The 25,242-nt window shown below is 43.0% G+C and overlaps 1 protein-coding gene across 2 annotated transcripts in view; it reads right to left on the bottom strand.

Annotated features, from left to right (window-relative positions):
- Positions 1-25,242, bottom strand: part of COL8A2 (collagen type VIII alpha 2 chain) — a 317,432-nt gene that overhangs the window by 203,151 nt on the left and 89,039 nt on the right. The gene's annotated exons all lie outside the window — the stretch shown is intronic.

Raw genomic sequence — 25,242 nt, 5'->3', positions numbered from 1 at the left:
CGTCAGACATTGCAGCGCCGGTCTGACGAGGAGCTGTACCGATAATGAAGCATGACATCCTTTTGGATGTGTGAGGTTATTTGCTCCTAAAATTTAGGACTTCCCTATGTGTTTTTCTTCCCCTTTATTGGAACAGTGTATTTATATTTTTTTCTATAAGTCACATTGCTCCTCACCAATGAGTGCCAGCAAAACAAAAATGTCTCATGTTTTTGTTTGCCATTCACCATGAATGGGGTCTAAAGTATGGGCTAAATTATCCCTTTTTGGAGCAGGGCTACAAATGTCTTGCATTTGTTGTAATAGCACAGCCAAGCAAATGGGTGATGGGAGGGAATGCTCCCTAGAATATTTACCAGAGGTCAACAGTGATTTAAGGATTTCTGTCCATAACGGTAGCTTTTCTCACCCTGTGTGAGGTTATATTTACACATGCAGATCTTTACATTGGACACGTGGCATAAGCGATTATCTATGAGTACTCACAGGTATCTCATTGCACCTGTATCTATCAAAAGGGACCCATCTGCAGATATATCAATGAACCCTTCACAGATGTGCAGGATTTCAATGTCTGCTATATTTCTAACATTACAGATCTTGTATCTGTTCAATACTCAGCTCTCTAACCGTTTGGACAATATGTGATTGACTCCCTTTCTCACGGGTCACTGGGATGCCACATACATATGCGTATTATACATTTCACAGTGGTTTCCTACTGTAAGCCAAAGGATGGTCTACAGTAATTCAGCAGCCACAACCATGGCACTCCACTACCTTTCAATCAGTCGTGGCTCGCGGGTGTAACGGGGGTGGAGCGGTGCATGGGGGAAGCACAGGTGCAGGGGATTAATAAAATATATTTAAAAAAAACACCTCCTCCGTCGCGCCACGACGCTCCCCTCCCTCGTCGTAACCGCAGGCACAGGCTCCCAGCCTGCCCTGCACCAATCCTGACGCTGCTCATAGCAGCGTCAAAATTGCCTCGGAGCACCCACCAAGCCAGGGCGCTCTCAGGCAGACTGGAATCCTGAGCAGGCTCTCGCCATCCCAACAACAGAGTTGCTGGGCTGGAGACAGCCTATTGCACATGTGTGTTTAGCCGGCCCAACACACATGCACTCTGAGGGGAGTGCACCGTGCACTCCCCTCACTGCTCATGACCCCTATACCCCGCCCCTTTCGCAAGAAAAGGATAATAAACCTGGTTTATTATCCTTTCCTTGGGAAAGGAATTGCAGCGGTTGCTGTTGGCGGGGCAGGGGCGATGCTCCTCTACCCTAGCGGAGGAGCCGCCACTGCTTTCAATGCTTTGTTGGCTAAAAAGTCTACTTGGCAATTCGTAGAATGTTATGAGACATCCATATCAAAGACGGCGTGCTTCCCGAGGAGCTCTGGAACTTCTACATGTTGTGATCAATTATTAATTACAATGAAATGAAGTGAGTGAGTTTGTGCCATAGATATGTTAAAACAGCAGTCTTAGTAACTCGCAAATTAGACTTTAACACTGACCTTAAAACCACCATCAAAATATCTCCAATCATATATCCTGTCCAGTGTGTTATGCAGGGTCTTCTTTCCGGCATTATTGTTCAATTACATACACTATGCAATAGTGCAATCTTAAACATTTGTGAACACTTTATAATGTCTCCACTCTATAATTTTCAATATTCGTTTCCATTCTTTAATTCAATATTGCATACAAATTATAACATCAGTATTTAATATTCCAGTTATCATTGTCCTTTAAAAAAGTTTGGCATGTCATCTATCAATACCAATTCCTTATTTTTTGCCATAAAAATATACTTATATATTCCTTATTATTCAGTAGCCACAACACTTTTACCATTCTTTAACATGCATGTCAGCTATTTGTACACAATCTTTTATGTTTATCGTCCCAATAAAATTATGATTTATTGTATAAAAATAAACCCCAGATATCAGTATGAATTTCTCAATGTTGGGAATCTCAAATATCAGTGTGTATTTCTGAACAGTTTACCAAATATTCATATACATCAATTAATGATTTAAATCCAAAGTAATGTTAAATATTTCTTAATTTCAACGACCCAAATACTGGTGTGCATGCCTCTATTTCGACTTCTTACATATAAAAATGCATACACTAATTTAAAATAGATATATTAAATAATCTTTAATCATTAGCATCTGAGGTATTATTATAACATGCTAAACGTCTGCTTCCATTACCCACCCTGGTTAATTTACAGCACACCTGCTTAAACATAGAGGGTTTTACAATAATTAGAATAAACTTCAGTTGAGTGCACTAGTATTTTTAACTATGCCAACCCCTATGTTACTTTCTTTGTTGAAAAGAAGAAAATCATCTATTTTGACCTGCAAACAATTCTGGCAGCACCCCAACTCAAAGGGGCTGAATAAACGTGGGTCTTGTGGAGTCTTAGACATTCTCCACCTCCAAATTTACTTTGTCAGTAAAAAAACAGAAAAGGCATCATGCTTTCCAGCATCCACATGTTGGTTCATTTTATTGTCTTCAACAAGTCTTGGTGCTAGTCGAATTCTAGACCCGAAGCTAAAGCTTCTTCTGCGCTATTTGCTTTCAACTTGCTGGCTTCTGGCTATGTGAGACCAAGTTGTCTGCAAAACACAACCTCTCAAGAGGATGTAAATTATTATTAATAGATTAATCCAAGTCAGATTGAAAGAATCCAGCTATCTTAACATATGAAGGACAGACTTAGCTTTTACTTCTGAGGTCGACACCTAGACCAGAATTAAACTGATCACTTTCTAAGGGCTCAATGGGTATGTTCAACATGGACATTTTCCTGTTACTTAGAAGAATGCCCATCACCAGACCGGGGCCAAACAAGACAACAACCATACATGTAAGGTAAGTGACACTGTTGCACTATTCTCACATTGCATCCGAATCTCACTACTTCCGGAACAACACCCAGAAAAGAGTAACTACTCAGGTTTCAGCACCTTCTCCCCCAAAATATTGAGGGTCACAGGAATGACAGAAAGCAAAACTAGCGGGAACAGAAGACCCACATGTGCAAATATCAAAGAAGGTTCATATCAGCATTCCAGAGATTCTCATCCCTGTATGAAGTCAAAGCAACAAGTGGAATGGAGCAGGCACTCATGTCCCAGGGCCTTCGCACCACACTCCTCAGCTGTTGCAAAGTCTTTGGGGCAGAAAGTGAAACACCATCAAGATTTTGAGATATGCAAATGTCAAAGCGAAATTTACATCTGCGTCTCTATGCTTCTTTCTCGGAAGGTAGTCAACAGCAACAGAAAGAGTGGAGCGGCCACTCAGGTCCAAATGTATGGACTCCATACTATCTCTGCTGTTTTATAGGTACTGAGAGGGCCAGAGAAGGGCATTCAGGTACCCAGGAGGTAAGCAAATGTTTACAAATCTTTTTTTGATCCAGATCCTCCTTATACACTTTTACTATTCCAAATAGCAGTATACACCCCTAAATATTCAGTAGATAAGATATCTATATGATTTACATAATATTCACTATCACAGATATAGTCATATAACCACTTAATGTTTAATATTGCTGGAATTTTAAATATTTCTTAATGTTTTGTATCTTAAATATTCATGTGTAATATTTAATGTTTAATATCCCAAATAGCAACATGCATTCCTTAATATAAATTCAACTATGTGTCTTCCTCAATATTCTCAGTTTCATTATGCAAAATTCACTGTTTGTCACTATATATATGTGTGTGTGTATATATATATATATATATATATATATATATATATACACACACACATAACCTAGTGGTGGTCGCCACTGGGTAGTTATAGATAGGACCATGTTTCCATAGAAAAAGCATTCTTTTACTTGCCTATAGCCTTGGCACCATTTGACGAATCTTCACAAAAAAAAAAAAAAGAGTGCCCGGTGATTCTGCGGATGGAAAGTTTCTAGGTGATCTGTCAGAAAGCTAGCTTTTAGTACACAGATTGTGCTTTCGCTTATTTGGTGTAAATTAGTTGAGAAGTTTTTGAGATATTAAAGGGAAAACACATTTGTATGTCTCTGGCCGCAACGACTTAGCGAAAATTAGGAGATCGTGCATGGCAAACGCACGCCTCTGATGGGCTGCCAATATTTCAAACAAGGAAGTGTTGGCAGCCATCTCGGGGCTGAGATCGGCCTGGGGACGGGGGCCGCGCGACCAACCCTAGGCTAAAAAACATGGGTATGGGGTCCTCAGGGCTGAGATCGGCCTGGGCAGAGGGGCACATCTCCCCCCCAAAAAATTAAATGTTTAGACACGAACTCTGAAAAATGGGGTCCTCAGAAGCAAGATCAGCCTGGGGATGGGGCCCACATGCCCCCCCCCCGAAAATAAATTAAATGTTTAGTCCAGGCCCCAGGGGGTGGGATCCCCAGGGTTGAGATCGGTCTGGGGGGGCACTCTCCCCCCCAAAAAATTAAATATTTCCACTGGGCCACAATAGATAGGGTCCTGGGGAGGAGGGGACATGCGGGGTTGGGTTGTTATAGGGGTTGGCGGCAGGGACTGGGTGCCAGACTAGGCCCTATGGCCTACCCCTTTGGCCGTGTATGGTGTGGGTAATTTACTTAAAAAAACAAAGGTTACAGGGATGTTATAGTTACCTTGGGGTGCGAGTTATAGTTACTTGAAATAACTCTAACTATAACTGCTGAATTTCAATATTTCAATGGTTTTGTATAAGTAAATGCAGAACCTAACTATAACTATAAAGTTTTCAGTAAATTGCTTTTTAATTACTATATGTTAATCCAACCACTGTTGTGCGCGGCCTTCGGCCGTGCATGGCTGTGCTTGGCAGAGGATGGTCACAGGGCCTGGCCTGTGGGCAGACCCTGCAGCCAAGCACTTATACCCACCCAACCCTGCACTGCGCACTGCCTTTGGTCATACGCTGCAGGGGTTCGAGAGTGGGCCTGTCTCTGTCAGTGGATCTGTGCGTGGGTGCATGAGTTTCTGAGTGGGTCTGAAAGTGGGTGTGTGAGTCTGTGAGTGCGTCTGAGTAGGTGCATGAGTGTCTAAGTGGGTGTGTCAGTGGGTACATGAGTCTCTGAGTGCATGTATGAGTGAATGAATTAGTGTATGAATGATTCTGAAAGTTTTTTAAAACTTTTTTTGGCATATTCTCCAATATTCAAGGATATTTTCAAGTATATATGCGAATATTACGCATGGTGTTGAAAAATCATTTGAAGCCCATAAATTGACCCTTTATAACACCCCTGGGATCAGAGTACCTCTACCCTGACCAGTTATCATTTCTATTTTCAGCCCCAGGGACCCTTGCCATACCATAAAATGGTAGCAGCAACTTTCTAGTCTAGTTGTAGCGAGCCAATCACAGCATTTCTGTTGTTGTTGCGCACATTTGCGAATTCACCGCAATCGCCGTGAAATCATAGCAACAAAGTCATGACCAGAGATGTCCAAATTTATTTTCCCTTTAATAGCTCCTAAACTACTGAACGGATTTACACCTAATAAGCAAAAGCATAATTTGCGTTCCGAAAGTTAGCTTTCTGCCAAATTTGGTGTAATTCTGTCCAGTGGTTTGGGCTGTAGTTGTGTCTAAATGTCCTATGGGAATTGACATGGGAATTGACATGGGAAACGCAACTTTTTTGACTCCTCCATTTTTCTCAGCCCTGCTGGAGAGATCAACCCGACACTTTCCATGAATAACAAGAATAACTGGGACACTTTTTTTTGGAAAACTTTGTGAAGATTCGTCAAACAGTACCAAAGATATAGGCCAGTCAAAAACGCTTTTTCTATGGAAACATGGTCCTAACTATAAATACCTAGTGGCGACCGCCACTAGGTAATACATATATAAAACCTTCTGGCGATAGCCAGTAGGTAGTTATAGTTAGTACTTAATTTCCATAGGAAAAGCATTTTTTGTTTTGCCAATAACTTTATCGCTATTTCACAAATCTACACAAAATGTTAAAAGTTAATATGCCAGTCATTTTAGCTGCTTTGTGGTAAGTTTCGGGAGGAGTCATCAAGCGGGGGCCGAGAGAAAACATGTTTCCCTCATGCAATTTCCCATTGGGATTTTTGGCACTACTACAGCCCAAACCGCTGGATGGAATTATACCAGATATGGCCGAAAGCTAGTTCTTGGTTGAAAAAGAGCCCTTTTTGTCATTTGTGTAAATGTGTTCAGTAGTTTTGGAGTTATTAAAAGAAAAATAACTTTGTATATCTAAGGATGCAGACCCTTTGCGGATCCATTCAGGGAAAATGGATCCAGCTTGATTGGCTGGCCGCAACCTGAGAGGAATGATGTGGCCACCATTTTCTTCCTAGCATCGGTCCAGGGGTTTGAAAAAATACTAAAAACCTGACATAATTGGTCAGTATGCAGGTATCCTAACCACACAGGAGAGATGTAGGGGTCTCTGAGGGACTCCTCCTGGGCAATAAAATGCCCTTTTTTGGGGGGGCAATCAATGGATCCATGGTCCACCACGGGGATCAGCGCGGGCCCCTGTGTAAACTCGCAAAGGATCTGCAAATCAAAAAAACAATGGGAAAAGAAACCTACTGACACACCAAAACCTGCTGCATACAGTTGAAGGTCGTGCACAACTTGGAGTTGGGTGCATGCTGAGAGTTGGTCGCAGACAAGGCCCTGCGGCCAACCCCCACCTCACACAGCCAAAGCCGTGCATGGCAGTCGTTGTATTAACATGCTGTAATTAGATGTTTACATTAAGGTGCGTATAAATATTCTCATGCAACTTCAATTGCTTATTATTGCTGATTGTTAAATATTGTTTGACATTACAAAAATATGCATTTCCTCTTATTACAATATCTCAAAGATGGTTTTGTATGTATTAATGCTCATGATCCTATATTTCCTCCTATAGGCCTACATTTTAATGTCTAAGACATTTGCTCACGTAAAAGTTTCAAATATATTGTTTAAGAATACAATTCGCTCATGACATCTACACGTTTTATGGTATAACCTAGACAGCTACACTTATTTGTTTGTGGATAGCAACAACCTTGTTGCTTTAGTGTGGGTCAGTGGTGTCAGATACAGAAAAGGAGGGCCAAATAAATGCAGATGTTCAGGATAAACACGGACTATGTAAATGACGTCTATGAAATTCTTTATATGCAAAATTGTTTTAAGTGGCTATCCTAAGTTTCTGACATGGATCCGGTCTTCCTTGACCTTTGTTAGACACATATGCAGTAGATTGAAGTGAAGAAATCCCTGTCTGACTCACATGAATGTTCCATTCTTGAGACAGGGAGATACTTAAAGAAGAAATGCCTCTGGTGCCAATGTGCCTCCCATCTTCTTATGTTGCTTCTTATGAGGTTCCACCAGCTCATGATTGCATTCACCAGGCATAAAACAGCTCAGAGAGTAGCCACTGCTCATAACTGGCTTCTGCTTCTGAAGGGGGAGAAGATGCAGCCTAGAATCTGGGAAGAAATGCTTCAGAATAAAGGTGGAAGGAACCACAATACAGAACCTGCACAGTGTGCTGTATGCACTGACAATGGTGGCGTTGAAACAATAAGAACAAAACTGTTGACCGAGTTAGTGTTCCAGATGTTGTGGAAATAGAGAGACTGTACGGACCTGGGCCCATATTGATAGTTTTTTAGCGCCACATTTGCGTCATTTATTGACGCACAAGCGGCACAAAACTTACAAAGTATAATTGTATTTGGTAAGTTTGCACCGCTTTTGCGTTAAAAAATGGCGCAAATGCGGCGCTAAAAAAGCATAAATATGGGCCCTGGTGTCTTTTTATGCTGTCTGTTTCCCGGCATCTTTCTAAGATTGGGAGCCCTGAACTATACTTCAGTACCAGATGTAAAGAAATGAGCCTGGTACGTCATTCCTAACGTACAGTGTGAGAGTTTCCCCGAAATAGAAAGATTTTGCACTTGTTGGGTGGCTGAGTAAGATTGGAGGTGAGCTTAGTTTGGTCGAGATGACCAAGTCGAGCTATTTCCCAGGACATTGTTCTCCCAAAACACCTCCTATCTCACCCTCATTTTACAGAGGTCTGCTTCAGACGAGGATCTGACCAGCAACCAAAAACATGCGCCCTCTCTTGTAGCAGGCTGTGCCATCCAGTCAAGCATGCTTCCATGGTCAGGGGTCACAGATTAACTCACAGTCTCGGTCCTTGGGCATTGTGTGATCCTTGGCACATTATCTCATGTGCCCCAGCCGCTGATCTCTTATCAGTGAACCATGACAAGCAAACCCCTGGAACCATCGAGAGAGAGGCATGGATAATGTCACACTTATAAGGGCAAAACCAGGCCATCATAAATAAATACCAAATGCCCTTTTCTACCTAAAAACACATCTGGTAATAGATAAAGGCAAACGGGCTACAAGAATAGACTTTTTTGCTCCATTTATTTACACAGTTAAGGCAGATCGATGAGAGATCTAGAGCGTGAAACATTGCAGACGCCTGCAGTCCAAATAATATTTCAAGCTATGCTAACACTATTTAATTCCTTTTTGTACGCGCCAACTCAAGGCACACACCTCACAAAAATGTTTCCTCCAAGGGGCTCCTTTTCCGGTAGAACAAGCCGTTCTTTTTGTTGCTGGTGAGTTGTGCAACAAGGCTGGGTGGGCCATGGGAGTTGCAGAACACTGTAAAGTAATTTTCCTGAGAGACATCCCAAGAAACTGACAAAATCAGTTGAATTTCTGGGGCCAAGGGGACCTGTCAGACTGTGGCCCGTGGCCCAGGGTCTTCAACCTCTCATAAAGCTGGCAGGTGTTGGGAAGACAGATCGTGGCTGGAGCCACGGAAGGAGCACCTGCTTCAGGTCTTAGGGCCTGATTTATAACTCGGGGGAAGGGTTACACTGTCACATCAGTGACGGATATCTCGCCCGCCGAAATATGAATCCCATAGAATATAGTGAGACTTAGATTTCGGGAAACAGGATATCCATCACTGTTGTGACGGAGCAATCCATCCACCGAGTTCTAAATCAGGCCCTTAGTTGCGAGATGTAAGCCCGCCCCGTCAGTCAAAGAGCATGACTACAAGTGTCCCATTAAATTACAATGTCTGTGCACGATTACAAGTGGTGCAAGGTTTACCATTGCAGGAAATTAGTAGACGTGATAAAAATCGCACCCTTTATTATATTTCAACGAGTCAAACCTGCTGGAATTTAGCAAGGGGAAAAGGCCTGGTATTTACTCAGATATATGGATTATAGCATGTTAAATACAAACATCCGCACGTTATTCCTCAAGACCTGTGACTATACAGGGATTATCACATCTGATAAACTCCAAACACCCCGGTGTCAGATTTTTAACAGATGTATTAATTGTGACATCTAAGAGGGCATATTGGCATACTTGTTATCAGGCCCTTAGTGTCTCAGATTCAAGTCTGGCGTAGAGTTATAGATAGGGTCTTGCGCCAGCTGTTCAAGGGGTCAAACCCAACCTTGCTCGACAGTGGCAGATCACACATGCCTCTGCTTGCTCATCGTCATGGCCTGATTGGACATTCATCCTACTGGGGATTTCATTGGAAGGCTAGATTCATTGGAAGTCAGTTTTTGGAGACCTAGGGCTGCTTGTGTCTCTGTCACTTTGCCTACCTTCCTTAAATTAATTGCAGCAGGCAGAGCAGGAGCTTCAGGACGGAGCAAGCAATAAAGAGGAAGGGAGAGAAAGAGGCAGAGAAATGGTAAAAAGAACAAAGGGGAAAGTGGCAGAGGATAGACAGAATGAGAGAGAGTAAGGGGAAGCAGAGGTAGACGCAAGGCTAGTTTGAAAACTTATACCAGTTCTGCTTTTTATTCCCAGCCTCAACAAATTGCTTTTAATCGTTATCTTTAATTCCAGGGTTCTATATAAATATTTTTGTTGCATTCCCTTAGTAGTCCTCCATCCCCTTCTTCCTTGCAACCCCTCCTAACCCTGTCCCCAACACATCCTCTGGCTTCCAATGTGGCTAAGAGAATCATGAAGGATACCAAACTTGTTGTTGACCACAGTGCTCTCTGAGCAGAGGTCAGCCCTAGTGGTGAGGAAGAGTAACGGACAGAGTCAGACTGGCCTATAGGGCAAACAGGCAGTGCCCGATGGGGGAGTCTGACAGGTCAGTGTGTGGGACAGTTTTTTTTTGCAGTTGTAGGCCGGTAGCATGGCCAGGTGGGCCAGTTTTTACAGCTGATTTCCCCGGTACTACCACTTCTTTAGCTATCTGCTTCGCTAATAAGGGCCACTTTTATTTTGGTGCCAGAGACTAGTTTTTATCCTAGTCCAACCCTCATGACGGAGGTGCCACACCTCCGTGATCTTCCAACAGTATTCCTAGCCAGTAGCCACCCAGGTTTTCACTTTTGGCCATCGGTATACACTGCTCTCCCAGTGATTGTATGGTGCTGAGCCCTCGTGGGGGCTTTGCCAGGATGGAGGACCCAATAGGCCCTAACAAGGGATGGCCTGTGCTGTAACGTTAGTGAGTTATTCAGTGAGCAAGAGGTGGGGGCGGGACTATATACAATGAACACTTGGCTGATTCACCTCCACTTGACAATTACACAAAAGGCCACAAGTTCTAATCATGGACGTCAATTCACCGAAATGCCACGCGTAGCGTAAGTGACATCACACGTCATTTGACCTCCATTTTCATTCTCACACACATACATACACTCTCACCCGCAAGCATGCCAACAACATACATTTAAAATCATGTTTTACTTACCTCAACTGCCATGGACGGGCATATTCCAACTAATTGTACTCCATTTTTATTAGACTAGTTGTAAATAATACAATATTATTCACTGTTAGTGTAAAAAAATGATTAGAAACAAAGAGAGTGGAGCCCCAATTGATGTCCATAAGGACGAGCTGCCACTGTGTTCCTGGTCCTGAATTTGCCACCTCTGAGGCCTGGGGTCGCAAGGGCAGAGCCAGGGGTAGCAAAGGGGTCGCAGTTGGCGACCCCTAAATAACGTTCACTGTTTGCAGCTCTTTATCAGCCATCAGGGCCAGTAGAACATTACTATGTGGACCTTGGCGTTTTCCATGGATTAGCGTCTCTTTCTGCGTGTTCTATCATTTGCTGAATAATTTATACATTTCAACAAAAAATGTTTTAGGCAAACAGATCAAAAGGTACCGGAAGCAATGCTCGGCAATGGCAGGCTCTTCACACTGCTCAACTGTTCCCTTTTCAGCATTTGGTATCTGTGTTCAGGCATGACATTTGTACCAGTTATATGAATCTTTTGTCCAGACAGTATTCATTTCCCACAGTGATGGAGTGAAAAAGGGCTTTTGTCTGCAACATGAAAAAATCGCGTCATATTTAAATGTAATTCAACTTTGAATGGAAAAATGATTATTTCTTTGTGATGAAAACGTTTTGCTTCTTTTGTGCAAATTCATGTTACACTAAGGGCCAGATGTAGGTAGGTGGCAAATTGCAAGTCGCAATTTGCTATGCAGAAAGGTGTCTCAGACACCTTCTGCGACTCGCAATGGGGTCGCAAAGACCCACCTCATTAATATTAATGAGGTGGGTCGCAGTTTGCGACCCCATTGCGAGTATGGGCACTCACGGGGATGGTGGCCTGCTGGAGACAGCAGACCACCATGTCCGTGACTGCTTTTAAATAAAGCAGTTTTTTTTTTCTATCTGCAGCCCGTTTTCTTTAAAGGAAAACGAGCTGCACTTAGAAAAAAATACCAAAACCATTTGTTTCGTTTTTTTCAGAGTAGGCAGTGGTCCATAGGACTACTGCCTGCTCTGAAAAAATACTTTTGTGATCATTCACAAAGGGGAAGGGGTCCCATGGGGACCCCTTCCTGTTTGTGAATGAGTTACCATCCACTTCAAGTGGATAGTAACTGCGAGTTGATTTGCGACCGCATTCGCAAATCAACATACATCGCGGTGCGAGTCGCAAATAGGAAGGGAACACCCCTTCCTATTTGCGAGTCGGAAACACATTTTTCGAGTCGGTTCCGACTCGCAAAATGTGTTTCTGCATCGCGTGAGGGCTTTTGCATCTCGCAAACGGCGTTTTTTGCCGTTTGCGAGGCGCAAAAGCCTACCTACATCTGGCCCTAAATACCTTATTCTCAAAGCAGCAGTTGCTTCAAGAAAGAACTAAGAGCACAGAAAATTCCAAATATTCAGTTCTCTTTTTATGGTCTAACAACTTCAATTTTACAGCGTTGTGAAGTACTTATATTGTGGAGATGTAATGTAAAATGCTGTTCTGCAGCATTGTATTTTAACGGAAAGATCCACATAGAGAGGTCCAATTTGAGAACACATGAAAATCACAGCATAATAGTGGTACATGTTTTACTACATGAAGTGTGCACACATAGGCTTGTTTTCTGTTGAGTTTAACTTTGTAGATTTAACCCAAACTATTCTATTCTGGCATTTTGAAGAAACAGTACTATTAAAATGATGCTCATGTGATTGCGTGCAAAACACTATCATTATGTTTGGTCAGTAACATTTTCCAAAGGATCTTGTGAACTTGTATTTTTTAATGCAGAATGACCAAGGCACTCAGAGGAGCAAGGTTCAGCACAGTTTGAAGGAGAAGGTATCCCTGGTCGTATGAGTCCAGAAGCGGAGAAGAAAGCGCTGATTCCAAGTTAATGTTGAGTGATGTCTTTATTCTTTGACAAAGTCTGTCATGGGTAAAATATGTCTTGCAGAAAAACAGCCAACACGTGTTTCGTCACACAAGTGACTTTATCAAGGCTGGGCCCGTCCGGCCAAGGAAAGTGAGACCGCAAGCGGTGTATGCGAAGTTAGTAGGTGTGTGTAGAGCCTGGCAAGGTCGCTGTTTGATCTTCACGCGATCGAAGAAAGAGACAAGGAAGCCCTGATAAGCCTCCCAGCAACGTCCTGAGTCGATTCGCAAGGCCCACCGATCCGTCCGTATAAACTTGTATTTTTTACAGTGTTTGATATCTTGTGTATCAATCAGTGGCGGCTCATGCATTAGGGTGCTCCCAGCCAATCCTGACGCTGCTCTGAGCAGCATCAGGATTGGCCGCAGGGCAGGCTGGGAGCCTGTGCCTGCAGCGACGGGAGAAAGAGGAGCTGCGGCGGACAAGATATTTTTTTATTAAATGTTACCATCCTGCACCCCCACCCCTGTGCACCGCACCCGTTCTGCCCCGCCCCTTGTAAGCTCAGTGAGCCGCGACTGGCATCAATGTGTGTAAAATGAAAAAATAGGGATACAACACTACTACAGAATGTACTGCAGAATGCCACTTAATTTGCCCTGTCTTGCTGCATAACGTAGTCAGCCCTGTAGTAATAATGTAGTCACCCAATGCTGCATAATTCCAGTGGCCCTCTCAATCCTTAAAAGGATTTATTTTATTTTAAACGTTACCACTACGCTTTGTTGTTGCAATCTAAACAGCTTAAATCTGTCTATGTTTTTTTCACTCTCTCTTTTTGTCCTGTTTCGGTAAGAACCTGGTGCTACCATTGTGAAACGTGAGCACGTCCCATGGATTTTAGTCCAAAGCATGCCTGCACACAATCATTTGTAAAGTTCAGACCTGGCAACTTCCAAAGAAATGTCACCATGTTCTATTATAATGTGTGTTGGGGTGAATGGGGTTTGTAATCCTGATATGTTTCAACCTATTCTTCCCTTCAAAGGCTAAATACAGAGTCCACAAAATTCCCAGCTTGGCCACTGTAAAAATAAACACTAGCAAAGCCAATAGGTTTGTCCTTGGCAAACTGGTTCAACAATAGTTTTTGGTCTAGTTTGACAGCTTCAGCTGTGTTACCAGACTTCTGTTTTCCAAATACTCCCATATATGTATATTCAAACATATACAGACATAAAGGGGCTTTCCATCAGCTCTCTTCATTGATTGATCTATTCAAGTATCATTCACATTTTGTTTCTGTTCATCACTTCATCCATTACAGCCATTCACTATCTTCATTGTGAGTGACAGCAGTTTGCTTGTGTACACATCCACATCCATTTTAAAAGTAATACACTTTCCTCTCAGGACTGCTGCGTCAATCTCTGATTTAATTTAATGGATGCTTTATTTCTTGTTGTAGCTGGTCATTTTTACAGTTTTTTTTCCAAACATATGCACGCCAAGTTTAGACTGCTGCATTTTGATTTTTATTACTTTTATTCTTTTAATGCCTACTGCCTGTGTTTGCAAAGAAATAATAGAATCACAGGCTTGCTGAGGCCAGACATATTGGCTTTGCCAGCGATTGGTTTTATTGCAAGCATACTCCAGGAAAATAAAAAGAAGAAAAAAGGAAAATATGCCACCACCCAAATATGGCAGCCATGTGTGAGCAATAAAAATAAACAATTGCACATAGTTTTATTAGAACCCTACACATGCTTCCTAGCTGGCAGGTGTACTGAGAATATGTATAGAAATCATTTTTAATGCACATCACAGAAAGATATGCTTCTTACTGTCATTAAAAAAGTTATTGTTAGATTTGAATTGCTGTATCCTGAAGATATATTTTATATTTACAAGGATGATTAAAGAATGGACTAAAAAAGCATTGACGTAGTAAAGTACTGATTTATCAACTCTGGCACTGAATTGGACTTCCTTTTAGGCAGATGTGCATATATGATCAGGCAAAATGGTGTCACTCAAGGGGCAAGAGAGCCAGTGACTGAAGTGGAATAAACTAGGTCCTAACTATAACTACCTAGCGGAGACCACCACTAGGTTATATATATATATACACTTTTGTGGTAAATTTATGTTTATTGGTGAAGTATTGTAGCACTAGATTTGTTATATATAACTACATATCCCAGAATGCCACATAAAGGCATAGCTTAGTGGAAAAGTATAAATAGAACATGGATTGGAGCAATGAGTTACCGTGATCAAGACCGAGAGGGTCGAAACGCATTGGTGTTAGTTGGTGGGGTTGTTCTTTCATTAAATAAAACAGGATCAATCACAATTCTGTGAGTGCAGCATCTTTAACTTAAATGTTAAGCTGGCAAATGATTTATGGGAACAGGTCCTTCCCCGATGCCTGCACCGACGAGCAGAGCGCGCCTTTCCTTGTGGATCTGTTGGAGCTTAATATATATATATATATATATATATTTTTTATTATTACTATTTTTTTACATGAGGCTAGCCAAATGGCGAAAGCTATTTGTAGTCCAGACCTTGAAAATGCTAAATTGGTTGTAAATATCCTCAATTTAGGGAGTACAGCATCAAAAGACTGGAGAGCATTTGTGATTTACAGTAGTGAAATCCCAAACCGGAGGAATTTGGACTACACTGCCCTTGTCCTCCAGGCCAAACTTGCAGAGTCCCCAAGCAGAACTGGACTTCCCTGGTCAGAGCACAAGATACAGGTGTTAGTGCCAGTGGACCCTAATACCACCGTACATTTACAAATCTATCCAAGGAAGAATCATTATCATTACCAATAGCCTCACTAGTACTATTGTTTGTCACTATTAGAAATAGGCTTACAAGTACTATGGTTACTACTATTCCTCTTGCTATTTAGACAATTACTTTTACTACGTATATTCACAGCATTACTGATCTTGTTATTGATACTGCTGCTTTTACTGTCACCAGCACTAGTATTCTATGACTACTCTTTTTCTTTCTTTCCCTATAAACAGCAGCTTACCACCAAAATGCACCTTTTACAGTACCGTACTGCTATTAAAATACTCACAGTTCTAGTAATTGCAATAGCACTTGTACTGCCAATTCTACTATCAGCATAAGCCCTGCCACTAGTACTTCTATTACTCCTACTATCACTATTTCAAGTGTCACTTTTACTGATGTTGTTAATAGCACTAGTGCCACTGTTACTAATTCTGCTTTTAGTACTAACACTATTACTATTAGTATTATGTCTACTGTGATTGTTTTTTAAAAAATGTACGTACTGCCAATTCTTACAAAAGGGCACTTTTATAGTGTTACACTACTGCTAGCATCTGTAGGTTAAAGAGTTGTGGTTGTCTTAGTCCTTGTAGTATCAGTCTAATTAAAATTACTAGTACAAGCAACACTGCAAATTTTACTCTTTTAGTGCTACTTCAACCCCCAAGTCAATGCTGCTACTAGCATTGCAAATCCTACTGTTAATTTTATGACTACTATATTTTTTCTACCATAGTGCAAATATAATACTCTTAGTAGTGCCACTAACCTATTTCTAGTACTGTCGATGCTAGAAATGTCCTTATTAATGCCAATGCTATTACGTCTGTTGTTAGTACTACTACCACCACCATAATGGCTATTTCTAATGATACTGCTAACATAAGAGTAAGTACCAGCAATACGAACCCCTAGAATAACTTTACAACTACAGCTACTATTAACTCTCTTACTATTAGTTCCATTCTTTCTTTGAGTCTTATTACTTTTACTAATCCTGCTGATAACATATTGCTTCTTATGCTATTACCACTAGTACTAATTCTGCTTCTACTAGCATTATGAGTGCAACTTCCATTCCTATTACTTCTATAATCATTATTATTTCTGCAACTACTACTGATGATTGTATTACTTTCAGTACTGTGAGTCTACTGTTTGCTCCACTGCTAAAGGCAGTACTAGTAGTACTCGTCTATACTGCTGCGTATGTTGGTGTTACTGCTGTACAAGTGTTGTTACTGGAGCCCCAGTTGGTGTGGTGTGTGCAGATGATACTTCTGGCATTTGCTACAGTCTGTAGGCCTGCCTGCATGGGGCTCTAGGACTGGCGTGGGCCAGGTCCATCACCCTGCTAGGGCTCGTCCTAACTGCTGCCTGTTCCTCCCTGGCCAGCACTTGCAGACCCTACATCAGTCACTTTGACAGTGTATTTGGAGAGTGTGGAATGGCGAATCTCTGCTTCCTAATCTGAGATTCCGGATGGCGTGGAGCCTTGCTGTTTCCAGAAGGACTTCGCGGCCTGCAGGTCTCCATCTTGGCTCCCAGATGTGTCTCTTTCCTACTGTGGAATCTGAGGGTCGGAAGGCCTTGCATCTGCGTCTCTCCTGCCTTCGCTCCATGGGCCATATGTATGAACACATTTTCCCATTGACACAGACTGGGAAAAACCCTTTGCTACATCTGGCCCCATGTTTCTAATCTTGGGACCGAGTTGTGCAGCACTTTTGCATGACAATAGCTTTTACCACATGGGCCAAGGGCCCTCCTGAACTCAAGGCGCCTCAATAAATGTACCTGATGGGTTTGGCCAGGAGGCGGAGGAAGGCTGCTCCTTGATAGTCTTTGTAAGATAACTCAGCGGGTTCTGTGCTTGCTGCACTTATCTCATGGCCAGAGCTTGGATCCCAGCAGTCCTAAGTGTGTCATCCAAGAACCGCCTGTCACTGTGTATGTTTTGTGCCTCCTGGCTGAATGTTCTTCACGTGGTTTGGGTGTTTTGCTGAACAGGGCTGGGACTGGACCGTCACTGCAAAGCACACTTTTACTCATCCACCATGCAGACCTTTTGGCTGTTTTTCTCTCGCGTCTCTGTTCTCAGATCTGTTGCCAGTCTCGTCCCTCGCTTCTTAGGCAGAATGTTCTGGACAAAACACCATTTTCCAAGGACACTCAGATCTATTTATACGGAAAAGGAAGCCTTAAAATACTCTCTTGAGACAGACACATTGCAACATGGTGTGCCCCTACTCTCTTTCTCTAGTTCTTTCTTTACTTTTCCCATATTTGTGTGTGTTTTTCTCTCTTCTTCTTTCTTCACTACCATTGCAAGTTATTTGCTAGCTAAGATTTTATTTGTTTCTTTTTTCTTTCATTTCACACTTTCTTTTATCTTCCTCTTTATTTCACTTTCATTCGTTCTCTCTGTCATTCACTCTCTCTCTCCATCATTGTCCATCCTCCCTCTTCATTGCCCACGCCCCAGTCCTTTTTCTTCCCCCTTCTTGCACACATGCATTCCAGTGTGTGTTGGTTTTGTACCATCCCTCTGTCCCTTACTGACATCCTTCTTTTTAGGGTCCAGCGCAAAGCGCTCTGTCCCTGCTGTAATCTCTCTATGGGCTTGTAACCACGCCCATGAGTTTAATTGGTTTGTGGGCTTGCCTTTTAAAATTTGCTTGCTTTCATCAGGGGAAGACATGCATACGTTGTGCCTTTTCCGGTGTTTAGCCCTCCTCGAGCGCACCGGCCAACTACTGAAAACATACAAGGCTCCGTGTTTTTCGTATGGTTTCTGGACTACTTTTTTATATTTATTTCCTATGTAGCGCGATCTTGCTGGGCAGTAGTCGAGCGCTTTGCATCACATCAACCATGTTACATGGATAATTGTATTTTTGAACTTCTGTTTTACTTTTTATTTTCAATTTATTTGGCAAGAAATGTACAGTTCGGAATTTACATTGCAAATAGCTCTTACTCAAGCAAACGCCAGATCCATTGCTTTGCAAATGCTTGTTTTCTTTCGTTCTTCCAGAAGGAGGCCCATCTCAACTGTGCCTTATTGCAGGGTACCTAACCTCTGTAGATCTACAAGGGTTTTTGTCAGAGTTTTTGAGGGACCGTGGTCAACTATTTCATACGGGCCCTACATAGTACGAGCTCCTGTTTCTAAATAAAAAATATCCTCCAGAGAAAGAGAGCACACTGCAACAAAGAGATATAGGGGCAGATTTATAAGCCCCTAGTGCCTCCTTGCGCCACATTAGTGTCATTTTTTTATGCCAATGTGGCGTCAGGAAGGCATTTTTGCCATGTCGGATTTACAGAGTGGCACAAAGCATGTATTGTGCCACTTTGCACCCTCTGTGCCACATTATGCTTGCACCATGCATAATGTATGCAAGGTGGTTTTCTGGCATTAGGAGGCCCACAAAAATGCTGCAGTGAAATCTGCAGGATTTCACTGCGCCATTTTTGGTGTCATTTTTAACGCCTGCTCAGAGCAGGCATTAAAATGACACAACCATATTAACCTATGGGCCTCCTTGCACTTTGCTTCACTAGCGTCAACATTTTTGCCACTAGTGGAGCAAAGAGCCACAATAGCGTAAAACATTTTAAAGCTATAGGTCTAACGTTCGACATGGTGCGCCATAGTATAACTACTGTGCACCCATGGTGCCGTTAGGTGAAGCAGGGGTGACGCAAGAAAACTGGCACATCAGTCCTGATGCGCCAGTTTCTTGTAAATCTGCCCCATAGTCTCATTAACAGTGTTCGCAGTGCATCAAAAAAAGTACAAGCGCTGTGATCCTGAGTCCAAAGGGGGCGGGGTCACCGAACATGGAGGAGGGATCCAAGGCGAGGCTAAACAGAACAAAACGTTCTGTAACTATTTTGTTAGTCTTTCACCTTCATGTATTTGCAGAATAAATAACACACACCTTAAATGAAAAATAAATCCAAGTTAAACTAATCAATGAGAGATGCACTTTTTTATGTTTTGAAATATCTATTGGTTAATGCGATCACTGCGGATGTCTGTGTGTGTAACCTGAGAGTCACATAATTGAATTCTGGATGGTGTAGAAGGGGATAGTGACATATGAGTTTTTAGTGTTGTGAGGTCCCAGCCTGTGACAGAAAGCGCTGTGAATATGTACATCATTGCACAGAGTATTAGATAAGCTCATGCAACATGCATAGAAAGGTTTAGTTTTACGTTAAAAAAGTGCTTTCAAAATATAGATCTGAGTAATATGCGGACTGTGGACTACTGGAAACGTAAACGCAAGCACAGCTCGTCAGGTCACCTTACAACAATTCTCAAAAAGAATACTCTTCTTTTGACTCCACCAATTAAAGCCAAAGCCTGCTTCCAAGCAGCCATAACATTTGTAGTTTACCCAGTAGCACACATTTATATCTCTTTCAGGCAGCAGGCACCCTAGCCTCTCCCCTTTCCACTTCAGCGGAGGCTTTTCAACTGTAGGAATTACCCATCCTGGGTAAAGTAGGAGAACTGGTTTTGTCAAAAGTATGGACATGTTGTGCCCCTCAGATCCCGCCCACTTCGACCTCTGCTCATAAATGATATATTAATATGAAGTTGTCTCCCACTGTACAAGAGACAAAAGAGGTACAAAAATCACTTTCTCCAATGCATTACTCTGTCTCACCCTAGACCCCTATCAGTATGTCCTCTATCTCCACTCTGACTCATTCCAAACACCATTCTACTGCTAGAGCCTTCTTAGACTCTTCCCTCCTTTGCCTCTCCTAGATCACCCCAAACCTCTGTTTACTACTATGATCTCCCCAAAAAACCTACTAAATTCTCCCTCACGTATCTCCTTTTTGACTCATCCCAAACCTAATTTTATTACTATGATCTCCCTAATCCATTTCTAAAGACTCTTCCTCCCTCCTTCTCTCATTTACTCATTTCAAGCCTCATCTTACTACTGTGATCTCCCAGTTAACACGTTCTGGATTCTTCCCTCTTCTATCCTTCCATTATTCTATTCCAATCCAACTAACAGACTCAAATGTCTACTGCTCAAATTAACTCATACCTCCCTATACTAATACTAAAACTATACTCTTATGTCCCTATACTAATCCACCACTAATCCTTTTGGGTTACAGAGTAGCAGGCTACTCGCTGAAAGGCACTTTGGCGCCTCACCAGGGGTAGTTAGTGCTATATAAATACAATTACAATTACAGTTGCAATAATAAACAGGGTAGGCTGGCTTCAAAACTTTTCAGCACATTTTGCAGCAGGAGCGCCTAGACCGACCTGGGCAATAACAGTGCTTCTGCCACCTGCCCCCTTCTGATAGCCATCTTTTTGTGTATTCCTGAGTCTTTAGAGCTGGCTGTATAGAAATCACACTTGTCTTGCTTGAGCCTCAAGCAGGTCTGATGCTGTCACATTGCTTCACTTCCGCACCCCAAAGTCTCTCGTAGCAGAGAGGAGTTGAGTTGATGGGCATGAAGGTTCTGTCTTACCTCTGTAGAGGGAGCTGGGAGCTCTTTTCTGGAATTAACTGTCATCCCATTGCAACGTTCCCATTACACAGAAGCGCCTAGAAAAGGTATTTGCCCTCCAGCTAGCTGCCCTTTCCCAATCTTGGCATGTAACATGGACCACCTTAAAGATGAGTTCGCAAGTAACGGTGGTCTGTCCTCGGGCAAAGCCAGGTATTGCATCCTGTTGTATCTGTCAGTGTCCATAGATACTAGGGGCCAAAGGGTGGTTGTTGCCACAGCAACCACAGAGAAAACTGCCTTGGCACCTTGTCCCCTTTCTACAGCGCAGGGCTCAACATTGTCAATAGGTTTTCAAGAATGCAGTGCCAATCATGCCCTCTTCAGGGTGCCTCTTTGGTCTGTCTTTTCACCTTTATTGGTCAAGCCTTAGAGCCCAAGTGGCATCTAGAGATGGCTGAGACCCCAAATAGCTCTAAAGAACTGGTACCCGCTCACTCACTAACTGTATATGTGAGTTATCGTCTATACACTGTTGACTTACAGATGTATTGCTCTTGCACAGTTTCCAAGATAGTCCTCCTATCCATGACTGGCTCCACACAAGGCCTCAGCAGGGACAGAGTGCAGATTTAAAGCATCCCATGCATTTCAATGGAACCGTTCAGCAGACCCAGCAGTTGCACTGTATACACTACATTGTGACATAATAATCTCCACAACTGCGGTCATATGAAATAAATATTATTCCTCACTACATAATATTTCAGACGCAATTTTGGCCCAGCCAAGAATTGAAACTGAGAATCTGAGAAAATGCATTTTCTCACAGCAGTTATATAAACCTACTGCCTCACTGGCTGCATATCGCACACTCCTTCACCAAAAGTCTTGAAGCGTGCTACTAATTCCCCCCATTGAAGACCGCAGGGTGTCAGACAAGGGCAGAGCCTGAAGAATGGAAATTTTAAGTTTTGATGTTGGTTCAGCCCGCGTGGGCTAAACCCCCCACACAAACTATCCATGGCCGACACCACACCTGCTAAGAGGCTGAGCTGTTTGGACTTGCAGCATTTGTTGCACACCACGCACAGAAACCCACGCGGTCCTGCTTTCAACAAGGTCTTTCTTGTGGCGTCCAACCTCTTCACCCGGCTAATGCTTTGAAAATCCCATGTGGCTGACGGAGGCGCTCTCTTCACAGAAACAGGGCACGCCTTGCTTCTGCGTGTCTGCAGCCACTCCATTTGTGACCACCAAAGAATAAAGTCAATGTTAAACAACAGGGATAGAAATGACCAGTTTAGTTTTCTGTATGTATGGAGGAGGGTTATGAGAGGATCCAAAGCCCATTTTTTTCTCATACCTTTGTGGATCAGTTCATGGTTATTGGCAGTCATAAATTCGCCAGGGTGGTCCGCCCGTCCTTGTGCACGACAACAAACTCTTCTCTCATAGCTGACCCCATGAGCCCACGTTCTTCCCCCACACACAACAAACGGAGTATTCTCCTCTCACCCATAAATGGCAAATATACAATCCTATTCAAATGAAGCTGTATCTTTCTTACATCTCTTTGCTTCACTCCATGTTTAAGTGAAGTTATAAGATAACTGCAATACATTTGGGGCACCACTCTGGTCACTGCTCATGACACCTGAAGCTTGCCCTCAAAAAACATTCTCAAAAACCACCACCTTCCAACCACCCGCATTAACTGAAGTAACCTCTTATGTCTGCTCAGAAGTGCTTCAAAGCCTCATCAGGGGGGGTAAGGCGCCCTACAAAGTGATAGAAAACAACAAAATCTAAACATGGCAGAGTAGGAAGCTAAAGCACAGGAGATATAGCAAATTTGCTAGGACAGCACATTACCGAGCTGGAATTAAGGGCCAGATGTAGCAAAGGTTTTTCCCCATTCTGTGTCTATGGGAAAAAGTGTTTGTACATATGGCCCTAAAAGTCTAGACGTCTGTGTCTACTGCTAACAGCTTCTGGACTTGGCTTCTGTTTGGAGCACTAGCCTAAAACTAAGGACTTGCGCGGAGGCACAGATTTAACATCCACACACGCCAGTTCTTAGAGGAGCGAGGTTGATACTATCCATGTCTGATGAGTAGGCTAATATGCAGCCTGTGGGAATCACTACAGTGCACGCCACGATGGCCTTATTTGGGAGCGAGTGGGACAGATATCTGTCAGATAAAGAGATTGGGCAGTGGTGGGAATTTTTTTTACACTGTGTCTTTGCGATTACGCACACCAGATGCAAATAGGCAGATTAGGTAACCAGGCGATTTAGCAATCTAGGCTTCCTGAAAAGGCATGAATATGTTTATTTATTTTTTAATTCTGAGTTCTGAAGAGGGCTGCACATCCGGGCGCTGCAGGACACGCGTTTGAGCAATAGAGTACCTACTGAGGGAGCAACGAGTGCTACCCCAAGTGAATTCCTTGCTTCCTCTCCTTCATAAAGGGTTTATCTCCCAGGGACAGACTAGTCATATGTGACATAATAAAATCTACAGTGCGGTGAGGACTATGACACTGTTTTTAGGGGTAGATGGAGAGACGGACCATCAGCCATTAGTTTGATAAAGAAACCTGAGGGGAAACACTCAATTTATTTGCAGACGAGTATACAATTCTGCCCTATGCCAAGACGGTCGGACTCACCTGGTGACCTAGGCAGCTGTTACAAACATGTTTTCGGGGGCTGCTTCAGTCTTCCTGTCCACCCTTGTTGCCCCCGATTCTATCAGAGAAAGACGAAGGATGGTGTAACGGTGGGTCAGGAGCACCTCAGAGGCAGCAATCCCATAACAATCAGAACAGCCTAAAAGCTGAGACCGGAGGCAGACAGAAAGAACAGAAAGAACAGAAAACTAGCGATTTTGAAATTGCATCAATTAGCGAGATGACTAACAAGAATGGGATTAGCACGCCTAGTCTAATTTTTAGAGTTCACAATGAATATAAAAACCAGCCAAGTAAACTAAACCTGAGAAAACAAGAGAGCATGTGACCCACCTCAAATGCCTCAAACAGAGTTCCAGTAGAGCAGAGTATCAGATTCCAATCCTTTTGGACCACAGTCAAGGCATTCTGGGAGAAGGATCAATGAATCTTGCAAAAACTGGCCTGTTTTGTATGAACCAAAAACCTCCGATCAAGCAGCGGCTCGTCAATTCATTCTACAGCCAGAAACCAAGGGGCACGTTTACAAGAGTGTTGCATCAGGTTTGCACCACGCAAACGGTACATGCAAACGGTACAAGCTCTATGTCACATTTATGAAGCCACACAAAGCCACTTTGTGTGGCTTTGAGTGGTCTCATAAACCTGGAGTAGTGCAACGCAGCACAAGTCGCTGCGTTGCCGTACTCTGCCCTGGTTAGGCATTCCATGGGCGTTGCGATGGGTGTTCAAACGCAACACCCATAGATTTTGACACATACCCTAAATTTACAAGACCATGTTAACCTGGGGATGCGCCAACACCTTATGCCTCCACAGGGGAGGCGCAACAAGAAGATTCTCCTAGTTTGTTTCCTCTTTCTATGCATTCTGCAGCACACATAGAAAGGGAAAAAAGCCTCCTAAGGTTGTTCTTGTGCAGGAAGATGCCCATTCCTGCACAAAAACAATCCTGCATACAACGCAGACACCGTTGCACCATTGTGCAAGGGTACCTGCATTGGCACTAGGATGCCAAAACAGCACCAGCACAGGGGGAAAGTCATGGATATGTTGTATTGCTTGAATACAGCGAATTCCTACCCTTTCCCTTTGACGCAGGGCAGTGAACAAGGTGACTTGCTGTGCTGTCCTGCACCAAAAATTCAAAAATATACCCCAAGTGTCAAAAACACATCCTCTGCCCACAGCTAAGAGCATCACGGCAGGACAGGCCTCTTATTTCACTGGGCATTTCCCTGGTGGGCTGGAGACCTTGGAGGCTGCTTCGGAAAGCCCTGGGCCACTCCTGGCGCCTCTGTCACTTTCTCCAGCTCTCTGAGGTTAATTACAGCAAGCATGGAGAGGCTCTGAGAGAGAGAGAGAGAAATAGAGGAAGGGATAAGGAAGAGAAAAAGTGATCTGAGAGGGAGAAGAGAGAGAGGAGAGAACGAAAGAAAGAGTAAGCTCTAGGAGACTACGGGAGTGGGCTGGTTGAGCATATTTGCCATGGCTGCTTTGGTTCTCCAGTCCGACCCAGAAGG

Source organism: Pleurodeles waltl, chromosome 3_1 (assembly GCF_031143425.1).
Source record: "Pleurodeles waltl isolate 20211129_DDA chromosome 3_1, aPleWal1.hap1.20221129, whole genome shotgun sequence".
Classification (NCBI taxonomy): Eukaryota; Metazoa; Chordata; class Amphibia; order Caudata; family Salamandridae; genus Pleurodeles; species Pleurodeles waltl.
The sequence above is the reverse complement of the archived record's forward strand: the minus strand, read 5'-3'. Positions and strand labels throughout refer to the sequence as shown.